The sequence below is a fragment of the Oryzias melastigma genome, unplaced genomic scaffold (genome assembly GCF_002922805.2).
Source record: "Oryzias melastigma strain HK-1 unplaced genomic scaffold, ASM292280v2 sc00260, whole genome shotgun sequence".
NCBI classification, from domain to species: domain Eukaryota; kingdom Metazoa; phylum Chordata; class Actinopteri; order Beloniformes; family Adrianichthyidae; genus Oryzias; species Oryzias melastigma.
The window spans coordinates 419694-429404 of record NW_023416894.1 but is presented as its reverse complement, the minus strand read 5'-3'; the positions used below and the strand labels follow the sequence as shown (position 1 = coordinate 429404).

Here is a 9711-nt window from a genome sequence, read left to right as displayed (position 1 = left end):
GGCTCCTAGGCCTTACTGGAAAGGGTTGTTTTTCCCTTCTTAACTATGGGGGCCCTTCAGTTCGGTGACGCTGTACCATCTTTGCTGAGAGCCTCTGAGCCTCAGCCTTAACTTTGAGCCAGTTTGAGAGATCCCGCAGATTATAGGGGTTCAGGCTGCTTGTGTTCAGACGGCCCTGGATCTGTAAATGCTCCACAAAGCTATCCCTATAGTGCTTAGGTAGTTTGCTGATTATCCGATCTACATGGCCAGTCGACATCAGCTCGGTTCCATTCGGCCCCTCTAGGGATGTTAGCATCCCCACTAGAAGATCGACCCTTAAAGCGAAGCTCTGAAAAGCCTTGGAATCTCCAGGTTTGAGGTCGGGAGCGTTTAGAATGGCTGCAATCTCACTTTGGGCAAGTTGGTGAGGCTGTCCATACTGACGTTGCAGGGCTTGCATTGCAGCAGTGTATGGGTGTGAATAATGCCTGCAGGATTGTGCTATGAGCTTTGCTTCATCCAAGACCAGATGCTCCATTAGAACCCTGTATTTGCAGTGTTCTGAGAGATCTGTATGTGGAGTGAGTAAATGATCTAGAGCCATTTTTAGATCAGTGAACTCTCTCTCGCTGTCATGCACCAGTTTTGGCATTTCAGGGACTGGGACAAGCTGGCGGAATAGATGTGGATTTTGCGTCAGCTGGTTTGAACTGTACTGTGGCTGAAAACTTTGCTGTGCATATGGATCTACCGCAGTGAGATCTAGATTCACATTGTGTGTGGGGGGCGCCACCTGGTGGCTAGAGTTCACTGATTAGTGGAATTGAGGCTGGGTGACAAATGGTTGGGTTTGTGGTTGATACATTACTTGTGGAGCTGGAGCTGACAGATTGATAGGGGGTGATGGGAGCTCACATCGCTGAGGTCCAACTACAGTGTGCCGAGAGACCTGGGATACTGGTTGTGAGGGGTAAGGTGCTTGGCTAACCGCAGGTTGAGTCACCCGCATAACAGTAGACTGGTGCTCTTGGTGGAGAGGTGCAGCCGTCACGTACAGAAAATGCTGAGGTTGACTCACCATTGGTGCTGGCTGTGATAGCTGGTAGTTCTGCAGCTGGTATATTTGATGTTCCATAGCAATAGGGAGGGGCTGGAACTGAGGCTGCAGTTGAACAGCTGCTGTGGCGGCTTGTTGTGCAGGAAGCGTAGCTCCATAGGTCCTGAGTTGACTGGCAGCAGGTGCAAAGGGAGCTGGCTGAGCGGTTAAACCTGTAGGATGAGCTGAAACAGACTGATGTGAGGACTGAGAGGATGCTGGGAGGCCACTTTGGTTGATACTCACAGGTGATGGTGTGCTTGCATGCATCTGGTGAGATGGTTCATGTGTTGGTATCCTCCTGTCCTCTTGCATCCATGTTTGGGGGAGGAAGGAGTTTGGCTGTGATAATGCCACATTTACCTGTGCTGGAATAGGCTGACCATGGACTTTGATTTGTGGTACAGAAGCCAAGGTTGCTGGGAGCGACTGTGTTAGAATGTAATTTTCTCCATGGCTTGGATTTGGGATAGCTGATCTTATTGGGTTTTGCAGCATTGTGCTTTGGATGCATGTTTGTGATGTCATTATAAGGGGACTGCTGCATTGGGGTGAAAAACTTAGTTTTAAGGGGGATAGCTGTTGGACGTTACTCATCGTGGGTGACATGAGCTGTGGTGAATAATCAGAAGGAGGCTCAGGACTGAGAAACACCATTGGTTGAGAACCTGCTAGCATGTGATCACTGGGAGTAAAGCTCTGTTCTGTTATGAGCTCACTGTGGACACTTTCACCCTGGGGAGATTGTGTTTGCAACTCTCTGCACATTGTCAGCAGACCAGGTGATAAACTTGTATGTTGTGCATCACTCCACTGATTATCCTTATCGGCTGCTCCGGACAAAGGGGGACAAGAACGGGGCCTAACAGCTCTGAGCAGCCGGTCATCGTTAGCAACAGGTTGTAAGCTAGGTGACTGCGGCTGCTGAGCAGCGACGCGCTCCTTGATGTCCTGTGGTGGGACAGCATAAGGAATAAGGGACTGTGGCAGGCTGACCTGGTAGCTTTGCAGATATGATGGGAGTTGACGTGGTCGCACGGCGCGCTGCGCTTCACTCGCGGTCATCGCCGCTCCGCTCCTGTCCATGATGCTGTTGCGGGTGAGAAAATCCGGCTCGAAGGACCAAATGTTGGGAAAAGGGAGGACCGTTTCCTCGGACTGGGACTTCTACATCCGCGACAGGACTCCGGTCAAAGAGAGACAAGACAAGAGGAGCAGTTTTTAACCATTTATCTGCTATTTTTCACACTTTACAATGCCAACAGCGAACGTACAGATCGCGTGCTTTTTTTCTCTCTGCGCATGCGCTCTGCGCATGCATTCATCTCCGTAGGACCCCTGGCTGTCCACTAAAGGGTCTGAACAAAAATAAGAAAAACAGTGCAGAATTTACAACAGCCATAAATATATACAGAGTATATATACATATAGAATATTTCCTGCAGATTGTTCCTTCATACTATCAAGAACAGTCAAATGATTCAGGTTTTATTTCTTCTTTTCTAATGTCTCTCATTTTCTTTACATTTTGTGTTGATGTTTTCTATCTATCTCTCTTGCGCTGCTGAACGTGTAAGCCCCTCCCCCTCCACCCAGCGCTCAGCGCGCGCACTTAACCCAATGCATCATGGGGGCTGTAGTGCACAACTCACGCAGATGTCGGCATACTGTCGTTTCTGAGCTTCATTCTTTTGTTCACTTTTTAAACTGTCTGACGTCGGATCCCCCTGGAAGCTCCACCGCTAAACACGAGCTTTACCTGTTATTTTAGTTGGAACTGAGAGACTTTATGAGCCGAATCAAAACAAGGAAGTGAGGACGTTAACCACTTCTGATTGGTCAGACTGATGACATGTGATCAAGCCTCCAGCAATGATTGGCGGAGACAGCTGAAGGGGGAGGGACATTTCTAAAAGCTGAGTTTGAGGCTAGTTTTGCGGCTGGATTGCGGTAATATCATTCTGATTAAAGACTCATTTATACAAACAAAGAAAAATGTTTTTTTACCATCTTGTATATTCAAAACTATCCAGTGTTAAATCAGGGCCGTTTGAATGAACACAGAGCTGATACCATAGTGATGGTAAATGTTTTAGATATGTGAAAAAGGGTAATTCCCCGCAGCACACCAGACCATCTCTCATGGCACACTAGTGTGCCGCGGCACACTGGTTGAAAAACACTGGTTTATTTTTTCACTGAGCTCTGCACTGATTATTGATCAGTCAGAGTTGTGATGTTGTTTTTACATTTTTTTATATAAACTTGAGGAGACTTCTACTAATTAATGCTGCATTCTTGTATGCCGTTTTAAGTTTAAATAACCTAATAAGTCACTTTGACTTCCAATCAATATGATGACACATGTTTAGATTTGGGGTATTGTTTAAACAAAGCCTGATGAATGTTAGTTTAAAGAAATTGCTTGATACACTCAAAAAAATAACTTGTCCAATCAACGTAATAAAAATATTGAAAGGATTTCCACGAAATTAAATTGTGTTGATTGAACAAAAAGTAGCTTTGTTGGTTCAACGTAATACATTTATGTTCATTGAATGAAATTTAATTGAGCAAACATAACTTATTTAGTTGTGTTAAATGTAACATAATATTATCTAATTAGGTCAACATAATTATTGAATGTTAATGGAATAGTTGTAAATTTGATTGGATTTACACAATCAAAATAAATCCATCCAACGTAATTGATTATTGTTCAGGCAACAGGTTTAAATCACGTGGAAATCCTTTCAATATTATATTTATGTTCAACTAAAGAATAAATATTATGTAAAAGTTACATGTTACAGACAAATTAAAATAAAGGAGAAAGACAATGATGAGATGTTCAAAATTTATTTTTCCAAAACTGTCACATAGGCAGTTCAATGCAAAGGTCACAACAGCAAAGTCATAATCTTGTCATATGACTGAAGGGACATCCAAATATTAATATTAACTTTTAAAAAATAAAATCAAGTCCTATTATTTTCCTCTGACTAAAGCCCTTTCGAAACACTCATTAGACCACAAGATAAGAAAAGAAATACGAAAATGTGCAGAAATGCAAAATTTACATTTTTTACAGTTAGTAGATTATTCTGGGTTTCAAAAAGTCACAACTTTTACAATAATTAAAAATATTGTAAACATGCAAAATAGTACATTCTTATCTGCACAAAATATTTAAAGTGCTAAAACGGAACAATTTTCAAGTGTAAATGGTAATAGTACTGAGAATAGTGAAGCATTAGTTAAGCAAGGTTTTGTAACTGGATTTGAACAACCCTTTCAACTCTGGTGAGTAGCTCAGATCTAAAAGAATACAGGAGCCCAAACAGCACTGATACTTCAAGGCTTACAACTTTTAGATCATTCATCCAGTCGCCAGGTCATCACTTGGGTCTGCACCAGTGTGTTGAATGACAAAGATCCCAAAGAGTCCTTATGCCAGAGCCTCTTCTGAGATGTCATCCCTCTGTAAAACAAGGGGGAAAAGGGTAGATTCAAATACAATGTAAATAAGTAAATTGTCATTAAAAACTACAGGATAACAAGTAGTGTGTGGGCTTAAATTAGCATCATCTTAAAGATCCATGGATAATCTGTGATCTGTATGGATCTAAATCGTGACACGATCCGTTACACATGGACTGAATCACCACTACCTCCGTACTACCGGCACTTTATATGTAGAATTTCACCTGTACATTTTTCATTCTGTAAATACTTGTTTATACCTTCTCACTGCTATTTATTCCACTTTGCACATTGTAGATTAATATTTATACCTGCTAAAGCACTCTGGATGGATGCAAACTGCATTTCGTTGCTGTGTACATGTGCAATGACAAAAAAGTTGAATTCTATTCTATTCTACATGCCGCGCTTAAAGCGAGTGAAAAACCAGATTAGAAATTTGGTAAAAAAAAACAAAAAGAAAATTAACGTTTGAAAACAGGTTTAAATTTAGAAGTACAAAATGAAAACTTGAAGGAATTATTGAAAATGTGAAAAATAAACTTGTACATTTATATTATAAGTTAAAACAAATTTTGAGAACTTGAAATAAATACTGAAAAAGTTAATTTCAAATGTTTAACTTAAATAAAAATAAAACTTTATTTGGATTTTCAACAATTTTTTTTTTCGACTCTTCCTCTTTTCTTTCAATTCTCAGTTTCAGTTCAGTCATGACTGCTGAGCTGATCCTACTTTGCGTGGGGGCAGGCTTTGAGCTCATTGGTGACCGGGACATGATTTCCCATGATTTTAGGATAATAAGTGATGTGACATCTTTTATGCTAGGAAGTGGTGTCTGTCTAGGTCGCATCCATTGCCATCCCACCCTGATGTACCAAACTTTGGGAGGGCATTCTCACTACCATAGTTTTCCCTCGCTATATCGCAGTTCACCTGTCGCTGTCTCACTGTTTAGTGGAGTTTTTTCAGCGTGACATTACGGTCTATCAGTCTTCTCCGTGCAGTGTTTTACAGACACGGCGGGTGCAGCGAGGAGGATTTTTGATGGAGATTTATGATTCTTCAAAGGGAACAAAGACATTTACAGTCAGTGCTAATCATAACAATGTCCTCATCATTTCAATAAATCCTGAAATTTTTATCTAGTGTTGTCTACATTTTTGACCGAATTTTACCGCAAAATGAACCAATTAGCCATAACCATTCTGACTATGAATGCCGAAGCTACTAAAGGGAAATACACAATATGTACATCCATCTTTGCAAAAATGTAGACGCTTGTTTTAGTTGGAGAAACAGGCATTTGGTTAAGCGTTCCAGTTTCTTTTTCTGTATAAATGTGTTTTATTATTTTATTTTACAGTAAAATGTAAAAAGAATAAAGTATAACCAGACCAACATACCTTGTATTCTCTCACCAGCCTCTCTGGATCTTCGTTCATGTAAACACAAAGGCCCTTGAGGGTCATTTACGTCCCACATCTGTGCTGTCAGTCTAAATGTGCAAGTTAAGAGAAAAAAAAATAGAGGGATAAGAGGCTAAACATATATTGAATGATCTAGTACAGTGTTTTTCAACCTTTTTTTAGCCAAGGCACACTTTTTCCATGAAAAAAATCCCGCGGCACACTAGCATCCAAAAAGGGAAAAAAATTAATCTGTATTGATGTACAGTCATTCCACAATCTAGTGTACATTATTTTATACTAGTGGGAAGCATCATTACTCAATTTGCTTAAGTTAAACGTAACAGTCTAAACAGTCTACATTTATTATCATTAATGAATGATTAAAAAAAAATCTATAAAAAAGAATTCTGGCTCAAAATTCAATTCTTTTGCATTCATTTTCCTAAAACAGCGTCTCTTTTGGCTACCAAATGGCTTTTTAGGTTGTTGTTTGCTTTGTTTGATTCATTATAAACTACTAGATAAGATTATGCACAAAATCCATGATGTAAATATGATTTTCTTAATATAAAGTTTAAATTATGTATATGCTGTTATTTATCCCTTCCAGATAGAATGTACAAAATTAATGGTAAAAGAACTAACTATTAACTATTCAGTTTTTAACTCTACACATTTTAAGCTTTTTTCTTTTTAGTGAACAACCCACAACTCTGCAACCACAACCCAAATATATATTTAATTGTGCAAAAACCACTAAATCAAGACTTTTATCCACTTTAACATTAAGAAAGACAAAAGAGTTTCAGCTTTGAGGATGTCATCTGTTTCTTCTCTCAGTGATGATCTGCTCAGTTTTAGAGTAGATTCTCCCAGTTCTCAGGTGTCTGGACAGGTTGGTTGTGGAGCCATAAATATATACAGAATATATATACATATAGAATATTTCCTGCAGATTGTTCCTTCATACATAAAAGTCAAATGATTCCAGTTTTTATCGTCTTTTTCTTTTCATTTTGTGTGGATGTTTTCTCTCTATCTCTCTCTCCCCATTTGGCTCTTGCGCTGCTGAACGTGCAAGCCCCTCTCCCTCCACCCAGTGCACGCACTTAACCCAATGCATCATGGGGGCTGTAGTGCATAAACTCACGCAGATGTCGGCATACTGACGTTTCTGAGCTTCATTCTTTTGTTCACTTTTTAAACTGTCTGACGTCGGATCCCGCTGGAAGCTACACCGCTAAACACGAGCTTTACCTGTTATTTTAGTTGGAACTGAGAGACTTTATGAGCCGAATCAGAACAAGTGAGGACAATAACCACTTCTGATTGGTCAGATTGATGACCTGTGATCAAGCCTCCAACAATGATTGGCGGAGACAGCTGAAGGGGGAGGGACATTTCTAAAAGCTGAGTTTGAGGCTAGTTTTGCGGCTGGATTGCAGTAACATCGTTCTGATTAGTCATTTATAGAATCAAAGAGATTTTTATTTTACCATCTTGCATATTCAAAACTACCCAGTGTTAAATCAGGGCCGTTTGGACGAAAACGAAGCTGATAGTGATGGTAAATGTTTTAGATACGTGAAAATTGGTAATTTCCCTTCGGCACACCAGACCATCTCTCATGGCACACTATTTGAAAAACACTGATCTAGTAGACTCTTTAATATAAGGTTAAAATATTTATTTTTTTTTTTACATAGTTTTTAAAGAACCAGCAGCTTACATTTAGCAAATGACACATTTTTTTCTTACAGAGGGCAGGCAGGAAACGTCTCCTCAGCTGGCAGGTGTTGAACCCTCACAAACTGCAGTTTCTGTTTAAAACAAAAATAAATCAGTCAATATAGACAAGATCAATATTATTGTATTGATATAAATACAAACAAACCCCTATGTTTAAAGAGATATTTAATATAATATTTCTCCAAACAATTGCTTTTATTTGTTGAGAAATAATTTTAGTATTGATGTCTTCATCAAATATACAATCCATTATAGGCATCAGGGCAGACAGAGCCGACAACCCAAAAAGTTATTTCTGATTTGTTTCAGAGGTCCCAACAACAGGCCATAGAAGTAATAATGATACCTTTGTTTTTTTTCCCTTAACATGCTTTTATTTTGGAAAACAACCAGATTTTTTCAGCTATACTTTGAGCTGTAGCGTTTTTAGTCAGGGAAGTAACTTGACTACTTCGAAACAATATTATTCTGAAAAATAATTTGATTTTAAAGGCAACGGGATCCTCTGAGTTACTTATCAGTCAGCTGTGCGCCAAAAAGTAGTTCAGCGGTGTGCTACATGACAGGGAAAAAAGGAGGCTACCGCACAAAACAAGAATTTATCGCAAAAGTTGATTCCCACACAGCGAGTCTGTTAGCATTGTATTCATAATATTCAAAAGTACGCGGCGGCAGGTGACCTGTCGAATGACCGCACCCCACAGCAGCTTTCTGTCTGCCGGTATAAAGTATAAAGCGAAAGAGCTCCGCTGACCCGCTGGAGGCTGGCCGCAGAAAGTCAGCCTCCAGCGGGTCAGACGTGCTGGCGCTGTGTCGGGAGTGTATCGCGCACTCACCCAGCAGAAGCCGCCCGAAACGAGCTCTAGCAACCCCGGGGCCTCAACGGATAAACAAAATACAAGAAAGTTCTAGACAAAACGCCTACATTAATTCATATTATGCCAGGGACTCACCTCTTTTAACAAACCAACGTCCGCTTCTGGTATTCAGCAGATGTCGATCGTGACGGAGCTCTGTCCATCCGCCATGTTACCTTCAGCCCCGCGTGCCTCTTGTAATGCTGCATTCAAAAACACTGCGCGAGCAGCTGGGAGGTCTTAAGGGAGACCGGTCTGCGGACACAAAAACGAAAAAGTAACTATAAATTTCAGAAAGCGTTCACCATAACTGGTGATTAAAACATTCTCAGTATATATTGAGGAACACAAATCAATAAATAAATGCGCTATCATTCGAGAAGGACACGTATTATTAACAAGAGATAAAACGGAAAAAGAGGGAAGTGAGGCTTAAATGATTTAAGGAAATCCAAAAAGTTATTGGTCATCATTGTTCCTTACATTTATTTTTTTATACTGAAACATCTTGCAACTTAATAGTAATTAATTCCGAAATTACAGGGAAAGTAGTAAGAAAGGAGATACGTCAATCATTCACTGCAGCTAGCTTACTATGCGTGTACATATAAACGATCATATTTTAGACAAATTATGTTTATCATAACTGCTCACAACCGCAATTAAATAATTATATAACATTTAAATGAGCCACGAACGGCATATTAACACAAAATACCGATGGCATTCACAAGGATTAGGGAGGATTGTTTTAATCTTACCTGGTCAATGCAGAGGATCCATGGAAAGTAAAACTGTTTCCGTTTTTTTCCCTCTCATTTTGCGTCTTCCGGTTTTTAGATTGAACATGATTTCTTCAAGTAAACTCAACATGAATAAATTAAATAAATATGAAACAAAGAGAAATCACATTGATGCTACATGAATTTCATATGTTTACACTGAAAACATAATTTTCTTATGTACATATTACAAATAATATTTTATTTTGATTTACAAGGTGTTCTTTTCCTTTTTTTGAGTGTACATGATAATAAATTACTTTTGACATGTACCTTTGGGGTGGTTTACTTTCACTGTCCTTACATATCCAACATAGACCTAAACAAATAGCATAAAATAATTTGGACAA

General features: G+C 39.5%; 1 long non-coding RNA gene across 1 annotated transcript; it reads right to left on the bottom strand.

The window, feature by feature from the left end:
- Positions 1-3921: 3921 nt before the first annotated feature.
- Positions 3922-9392, bottom strand: LOC112141630. Its single transcript, XR_002918433.2, has 5 exons — positions 9341-9392; positions 8676-8834; positions 7732-7793; positions 5968-6059; positions 3922-4559 (listed from the first exon to the last, which is right to left on the bottom strand). It is a non-coding gene; the product is annotated as an uncharacterized LOC112141630 (long non-coding RNA).
- Positions 9393-9711: the final 319 nt, after the last annotated feature.